Source organism: Zeugodacus cucurbitae, chromosome 4, assembly GCF_028554725.1.
Source record: "Zeugodacus cucurbitae isolate PBARC_wt_2022May chromosome 4, idZeuCucr1.2, whole genome shotgun sequence".
Lineage (NCBI taxonomy): Eukaryota > Metazoa > Arthropoda > Insecta > Diptera > Tephritidae > Zeugodacus > Zeugodacus cucurbitae.
Window position 1 is genome coordinate 6,264,694 of NC_071669.1, and position 9,523 is coordinate 6,274,216.

Sequence of the window (9,523 nt, forward strand, 5' to 3'; positions counted from 1 at the left end):
TAATCTATTTTTCAACTTTTCGCCAAACACTAACTTATGGTTATATAAGAAGTTCGTACATATATTGCATCAAATTTTTCGTTAAAACAAAATTTTTGCTTTTAAATATTTTCCGCTTATATATTAGTTGTTTTTGCATTATAATTCTATATTCGAAATTTTCAGCTGCCATACCATATTTAACCAACAAAAAAAAAAAAAAACATACACATTATATATGTATCGATATTTTTATAGAAATATTTATATTTTTATACACATTTTTATATAAATATTTATATTTTTATATAATTTTTATTTATAAATATTTATATTTTTATACACATTTTTATATAAATATTTATATTGAAATAATTTATTTTCGAACGCCTTAAATCATTTTTTCATTTTTATGAAACACATTTTTTCATGCTTATATCATTAATTTATTTAATTTTATTTTAATTAGTTGAATGACATCAATTGTTTTCATTAGCAAAATATTTTTTTAGAAACAATAACCATGTTGGAGAGAAATAGTCACATGTAAAGGCATTGTTGTTCTTATTTTTTATTATTTAAATTATTAATTTAAAGGATTTTTTTTATTATATAAATAAAATTTTCAAACGCTTCACGTGTTTTTATCAACTATAAATATTTACTTTAGTACTTCAACCTAACTTGCAACTATTTATATTCGGACTAATAAGAACGCATAATCTTTAACGAATTTTCTCTCGCTGCCATTGTAAGATTATTGTAGTTATATTAGTTTATATATTTTTGGTCGGAATTATATTCACGTCAATATACATACAATAAATGTGTAATAAAATAATAAACAGTTATAGTTAATAACTATAACTATACATTTAATATGTTGTATATTCGAAATTAAAAATTTCAATGGAAAAAATTGAGCGCCATAAATTCAACATTTTAAGTAGAAAACAAATTCATATTACAATAGTTTAAAATTGTTAACTAAAATTTTAAACAAACAAATTTAATTTAATATATATTCCTCCATGCTATACATATATGTGTGTATGCATACATGCTATATATCGTTTTCATTTTACATTCAATTATAATTATATATAGGTGTTTACGCCATGCAGTCTGGACTTTATAATCAACAAATATTTTATATTTGTACAATAAGTAGCTTTATTAAAATTAATCAAATTTCAGAACAATATATATTGCTCTGATTATTTATAAATATTTTCTCTTTTAATTATAATTCATATGATATATGCCATATATATTGTTTTCGCCCTCTAATTCCACTCTTTTTTTAATATTTATACATTTTTTATGCATTTAGTATATATGTATGACTCTCGCAATATTGTTTAAGTGTGTATATATGTTTATTATTTCGATTTCTGGCAGTACTTTTTATATGCTAAAAATTTTTTGTATTTTTGATTTTCCATATAGTTACATATATGTATATGTATCATTTACATACAGATAACTAAAACTTTATTAATACAACAAAAAATGTTTACAATACAAAAGGAATGAGGGAACGTTTTATATTTATTCAATTGACACGCCCACATTAAACTTTTAAGAAAAAATAAACAACTTTATTAAACAACAACTAATCACTATATACAGCCTTTCGCCAGATAATGCGCTGCAACAAAACAATAGGTTGCATTTCGGGCACATTCCATTTCGCGTCCACCATATTATTAGCTTGAGCAATATCAAACGCTTTCGACCGCTCGACCTCCTCACTTTCATGCTCACACTGTGCGCGGTCTTCAGTTAGTATCATGTGTTTCAATTGTGCCTGCAGGCGTGGTCGTTCATTTTCAGATGTCGGTAAGGACAAGGATGACGAAATGTTTGTCAAGTCTTCATTATACACACAACAATCGCTATCGTAATTATCACCATCAACGGTGCTATAATGAGGCGTCACATCTGCTTTGTTATGTTATTTTCGTTTACGTTGGTGCGCGCGTTCCACGTTCTTCGCACGCGTTGGTGCCTTTGTGCTTGCTGCTGACTTTGACGATTTGCCATCCTCAAGCTGAATCTGAGGATGTATATCAGCTTTATCGCGTTTGTTGGCGGGTTGCACCACCGCTTTCGTTTTCGTTATGTTTGTAGCGGTCTTTTTCGCCTTCACCTTATCCGCTGATTCGAGTTTTGGCTGCTTTCGAGTTCCTTTGGTGACGCTGTTCTTTGGACGTCCACGCTTACTTGTGGTGGTCGCGACGCTGATATCTTTTTCGGCATCCTCGTTTTCTAAACACATTTCCACTTCTGGCGGCACGAACACCTTAATCTGTGCAGAATTATTTTTCGAATACGTGCGCGCAATATTACCCAAATTAACCGGCGGGACAACAGCACTCGCTGGCAGTACAACACAACGCTCCATGTCCGCAATATCCATGTTAGTCGCTTGTAAGCGGCTACAACTATAAACAAAAGTGCCATTCAATTCACCAACACTGCCACCGGCGCGACTACGGCCGGTTAGCGGTGATTGTGAATTGTTGCGTTTTTGTGTGTGATTGCGGCGGCGCGGTTGGACGTGCTTAGTCACCGGTTCGGTGGTGGTAGATGGTGAACTGCCACCACTGTTTTGGCCACCATTATTTATACCGTTACTGGTACTAGCTGTTGCACTGCTATTCGCGTGTTCATTATTCGCTTTTTTAGTAAATGTTGTATTATTAGTTGAAAATTGTATGGGCAGGCATGATTCAGATGAAAACGTTTTACGTCGCTGTTTCATTATGTCCTTAGTTGAATTTTCATTTTTATTTTCACACATAGTAAATTCATCAGAGAATTTACGCGCACGCTTGCGCATATAATACGAGCTCTCTGGCAAGTGATGTGTGGTGTCTATTTGACTATTCTGCACTAGCATAGCTGCCTCTTCGTCGATGGGTGTTGGTGGTATCGCCATACCAGCGGAGTTATTTAGTGTATTCGCATTAGAACGCTTTGTTGGTGTGTAAATGATCTCTTGTGTTGAAGACACTTCATGATCAGAAGTCGATATTGCTGTAAGAAGAATAAGAAATAAATTAGAGAATTCATAATAATCTTCTATAATATAAAAATTAATCGCAAAATGTGTTGCTAAGCGCATAACTCGAGAACAGCTGAACCGATTTCGCTAATTCTTTTTTTGCAATGCTTCTTAAAGTACAAGGATGGTTCTTACGGAGAGAAAAATTAAAAAAAAAAATCCTTAAAAAGTCTAAAATCCACACTTTTATAATCTCCCATACAAACTACTCTACAAACATAAAAATGAATTGCTGTTCGTTAGTCTCGCAAAAAGTTGAGAACGGTCACACCGATCTGGCTAATTTTAGTCTTGAAAAATTCTAGCAAGCCCAAGAAAGGTTTAGAAAGTAAGTAAATATGGAAAAATTGCGAGGAAGATAATAATAAGAGAATTTTATTTGAATTGACAACAAAAATACAAAATAAAAGAAAACAAAAAATAATAATATTTTGAAGGTTGTCATTGTTGCTTTGTTAAAATATTTTTGTCATTTCTCAAATGTATAAGGTTGTGCCGATATCCCAAAACAATTTGTAACCAATAAGTAATGGCTAAGTTCGGCTGCAATCGAACATTTTATACTCTCGCAATTTATTTTTTTTAAGATAACGCACAATCTGACCTATATATTCGGCATATAATCCAGTAGATTCGGCATCAAGGTTAAATTGCATATTCGGCCTTGAAATTACTCATAAATTGCAAATCAATGATAAACCAGTCTGCAAAATCGCCAAAAATAGCGATATAGTAAAGATTTTCCAGATATTCAAGAAGAACTGCACAGGACTTTAAAGGATTTACGCGACAACTAAAACGGTTTTGTTAGAGACATGATTCTGTTGGCAGGTGATTTACGCCAGACCCTTCCAATTATTCCTGAATCAACTGTTGCTGACGAACTAATCGCATGCCTAAATCTAATTTGTGGCGACACATAAAGAATCGCCAATTAACAACTAATATACGAGTGATTTCGAAACAATATGAAATTGTGATTGTGGAAGCAGTTGGAAATGGTAGCGTCCCAGTTGACACCTCGATGGATTAATAACATTTCAAACAGATTTCTGTCACTTCATTAATTCGAAGGAGAAGCTTATTCATCGTCTTTTTCCTAACGTGAAACCACAATATGAAAACCATAAATGACTATTTGTGGTAAAAAACAGCTCGGTGAGCTCTGTGATCTTAATGCTACAATTTAGAATTTCCTTCCAGGGGAGTTGACACAGCTACAAACCAGTATGTCCCACAGACTATTTAAAATTTCCTGGACTATCCACACTCACTTGCAATTAAAGAAGAAATTAAAGAAGTGTGGGTTGACTTCAATATTTCTCGACTTTTCAATATAACAAGACTGGCTGTGAAGAATGTAATCAGTATAGTCATCGAAGCCAAATTTGAGCCAACTTTGAAATATGCTCATTTGCTACATACTTCAATATACGATTACAATTCAAATTATAACAAATTATGATGATTTACGATTAATATAGATCTACAATAATATATATTAAGAATTTTCAAATTTAGCGGCTATAACTTTTTCGTCTCTATGCGTAAGAATCTTTTCTCTGTATTGAAAAATTTACTAATTTAATGTATACCTTAGCCACAAAAACGTGTGGCCGGGTCTGCTAGTCTATATAGACTAGAACATGTAAGAAAATGCTATGTTCGGATGTAACCAAACATTTTATACTTTCGCAATTTATTGATGTAATTTTATTAAATCAACACACAATTTCACCCATAGCTTCGACCCAATAGAAAAACGAAAATCATCATATAAGTGTATGAGGGCTGAGGCAATTCCTGAACCGATTTCACTCATTTTCACCACCAAGGTACACTAGATCCAAGACTTTACGCTTACTTAATTTTGCTAAGATATTTCACATATTTTTGAAAAACTTATAATTGGTACATGGAAGCTAGTTGAAGTTATCACCCGATTTTAACCATTTTTGGTACAAGGACACACTATTACAAGAAAAAGATTCTCTCTGAATGACATTACAACATCTGAGAGATTTACCGAAATTTTCGGTGATAAGTTACCATGGGGCACTGAGTTCTTCATATTCGATTTCCGGGGCATTGAGAAGTTATAGTCCGATTTCGACAAATTTTTCACAAGTGATGTCACAGATCATATGGGCATTTCCGCCATGTCGAACGGGACAATCGTACACCTTTCAACTAAAAAAAATATGAACTGAAATGTTTTTTAATTTTGAAAGTAGGCTTTTTTAATAGCCCTTCATTAGCTCTACATTTAGTGTTAAGGTTGATTTTGGAACGGTTTTCATTTTCAAGATAATTGCAAAAAACAAAAGAATTCGCACGGGACAAAAAATGGAAGTCGTTTTTGGGGACAACGATTCAAACGGCGATTTCAGCGAATTGTGAGGCAATATTCAAATTCTTTTGATTGTAAAATGTTGTCTTTAAAATTTGTATGAATTTCCCCCAAAAATAATTTATAGCTTTTTTTAATTAATTATTAATCACATTCGCACGGGACATTTTTTTCCATAATAATATTTATGTTGATTTTGTTGTTATAATACGGAATTATTTAACAACAAGTCCAATAAAATGGCTTAAAAAAGTAGTAAATGTATTTATTTATTTATTTTAACTAATATCCAACGAGAAACACAACAAAAATTCTATAGTATGAAATGAAAATAGTATTATGAATGGGAAATACAGTTTTTTTAAGAAAATGTTGTCCTCGGGTTTAAAGATTTTTGAATTTCGTTATCTCGTTATCGTTTGATAACTGCTCCCACTCCATCGACGGCTCCTTGCAAAAAAATTATATTCTAATGAAGACTATTTTAATTATTTTATAAAATCAACCAGGCTTGATAATATAAATTTGATTTTAAGCTGAGAGCAGTTACATTAAAAAAAAAAAAATATTTTAGAATAGCAACTAAACGATTTCTTAATTTTAGTTAAGAGATTTATCAAGATGATTTAATATGTCGTGCGTTAACATGTCATTTTTAAAGGCAAACGATTTTCTTTAGACAAATGAGCACTCTTATTTTGATTTGTAAGCCTATAATTTTCGCCAAAATCTATTTGAATAACTATTAGCTATTTCAGTTGAATTTAAAGTGCGGTTTTTGCTCATATGTAAATAATTAATGTAAATGTATCTATTTACATACTTAAGTTAATTTTATAAAACAAAAAAAATTCAATTTTTAAATTCCACACCTACGATGTCGCACGTGACCAATTTTAAGTAGTTACCAAAACCACAAATCTTCTGATTTTTGAACAAGATTTTTTTTATTTCAATTGTATAAAAATTTACTGTTTATACCCAAAATTTGGCGAGCTTGCTGCTTATATTTCCGATGCAGTGGGAACAAGTGTTGTTTTTTGATGTCACACGGGACATTAAAATATAGGATAATATAGGATAGGAGAGCAAAAACTTGCAGTTATTTGCAATCGGATGCTTTCTTATGCATTTTATTTTGCTCTTTGTATCCTTATAAAGGTTTTACACAAAGCAAATATTATACATGATATGTTTCTTTAACAATTTTGACGAAAAAACAAATGCAGTAGAAAAATCGAAATGAGAAAAGTAGCTCCTAAGCGACTTGGCTTACGTATATCTCGTAATTGGTTATGAATTAATTTAAAATTAATTAAATATAAATAAATTTAAATATTTTCCTATGAAAATATGCAAAAACTTTGTAATTCTAATAATGTTTAATATTTTGTCTGTGGTGGACCTTCTGGCGGAAATGCCCATATTCAGTATTTGTGCAAAGTTTTATTCCGCAATCTTCATTGGTTCCTAATGTTATATATTATGAAGTGAACGAATCAAATTGGTCGAGTAGTTCCTGAGATATAGTTTTTGACCGATAAGTGGGCAACGCCACGCCCATTTTCGCCCATTTTCCATCATTCCTGATCATTATGATATATATATGTAACACTATATCTAACTCTTTTACGTTTTATGACTTACAAACAACCGTTATATGAACAAAACTATAATACTCTCTTAGCAACAATTTAACACTTACCACTTGCAGGCGCCGGAGAATTGACTTCTTCTTCCAGCTGCTGGTCTTGCACCAATGGTGGTGACAAATGATTATTGCACAAATCTTGCTCAATTATAATTTGTTCTTCTTGCGCTAGTTGAGGTGCAACTGGCAATGAGATCATGTGCTCCCGCACTGGTTCGATTACTTGAACTGACACCGTTGCAGCTGTAGAGTTATTTGGTTTGATTGACGGTTCCCTTATTATTGGAACTATTGGCATTGGCGTTGGCGTGGGCGTATTTTCTTTTACCATTAGCTCAGGCAATGGTGGTGGCGGTGTCGGCGGTGGCTTTGGCTGTTCCGCCTCTGGCGTTAAATCGGCTGTGGGTGTGGGCGGCGCGGGCGTTGCAATAGCCGGTGGTGTGGGCACATCACGACTTTCGCCATTAAGCAGGTAAGCGGGCAAAGTTGGTGTAGCTTCGAAACTCATCAGCGCCATTGTGGCATCCTTAATCACATGCACAGTGGTGGCATCGACAATACTCTCCAATTCGGACATTTTATGTACACGTTTGGACAATTGCGACAACAAACAGTCACTGCTCGATTCCTCACCCTCCGACATGCAATCGGTATCATTTGGCAAGGTAATGAGTTCATTCGGATGCGGTTCAATTACCCTTGGCTTTGCCGTCACAATTGTTGCATGCTCGTCGTTTGATGTTATTGACTGGGTTTGTGTATCGTTCAACAAACCAATCACAGTTGTGGGCTCGGCGACACTCGGATGCATAGCAGAGGAAAACAGTTCGCTTGAAGCTCTTTTCGGCATTTCATTTTGTAATGCATGAGTGTTTATGCAGGTTTCGGTGTTTGTTGTTGTTGTTGTTATCGGTCTATTCGCCAACATTGCAAGACCCGACACAGCAACCGCCATTTCATTGGTTATCTCAATATGCTTTTTGTCATTTCCGCCTTCAGCGAGTAAATTATTGGGTTTGACGAATGTGGGGACGTCAACAGTTGGTGTCGCCGAAGGTTCATTCGCATTGCCAGAGATTTGTAACTCCGAAGCAGTAGGTTCAATAACATCTAACTTGGGGGTGGTATTCAAGACGTCATTTAATACCGTCGAATTGTTCGCAGCTGCGGTTAGCAATAAATCGCTCAAAAGACTTTCATTAACATGTCGGCCAGGCGTCACGTCTACCACCTGCGTGACGATTGCACCATGTTTATGCGTTCTTTTGTGCTTCTTATCGCTAGCGTTGCTACAATCAATGTCCATGGAATTATTTGTGGTGGGTTCTTTGCGTCTTACATCTTCAATGTTTTCACTATGTTGCGCAAATGCTTTCTTCACGCCATTTAAGCTGGTATCAAGCGGGAGATGGCTGTTGTTATGACCTGCATCATTGCTCTCATTTGCTAATGTATCACGCACTATTTCTTTCGTGTCTTCTTGATTCCTATCACATTGTAAGCCGTCCTCAATATCTACCTTCGCTGTCTTCGCTTTTTTACTGTCAGCATTATCACATGCGCTGTCGTCCTTAAGCCTTAACTCGGTTTGCATTTGGTTTGTATGCCGTTCGAGTATGACTTGCTCTAAAAGTCTCAACTTTTTGTTGTTTTGTTGTGGCCTACGCTGTGGCTTTCGCCGTGCGACTTTGCCAATACGCCCTTCAGCTGTTTGTGGCGCTTGACTACATGCTACATCGTTGGCCAACTGCAGATGTGCAATTTCAGCTTTTGTGTCGGCAGATCTAACATATGTTTCCAGTTCAAGCAATTCTTTTCGGAGTTTGTGTTTCAATAGCTGCACTCGCTTGTGTCTATTATTGTTCATGTGAAATTCTAATGACGAGATCTTTGAAGTTTCAGTTTCTGCGAGAGCAACTGTAGGTGCCGCATTTGTCGCACATTCCATTGAGAAAGTAGGCGTGACAGACGGTGGCATTAACATTTTATCGCTTGTTTCCTTTTCAAGCGAACTTGGTGCTGTAGCGCTCGTATTTAAATGCTGTAAGCGTTTCAGCCGTACTTTTAATGTCTTGGTTAAAGTGCGTGGCGATTCGGGCAGCAACCAAGATGTGTTATTTACAGTGAAGTCTGTGTTGCTAGTTGGATCTTGCATACTACGTCGCACCTCCACACGATTGCGATTCATGAATATGGACGGTGATAAGGATGGTGCGCGTTGTAAGCGCGTTCTTGAGGAAGTGGGGGAAGATAATGAACAATTAACTAATAAATTGTCTGTAGTGCGTTCCGTTTGAACTTCAGACTGTTTCGTCGTATCATAAACGCCACGTGTGGGCGTCATTGATCTGGCACAACGTGTGTACGCTGCTGCAGTTGCTAATGCTTGTAGTGCCGGTATTTTAGAGTTTTCGCTGAAACTCGTTTTACTTGTAGTTGGCACTACTTTTCGCTGCTTTTCCGTGCCGGTCAA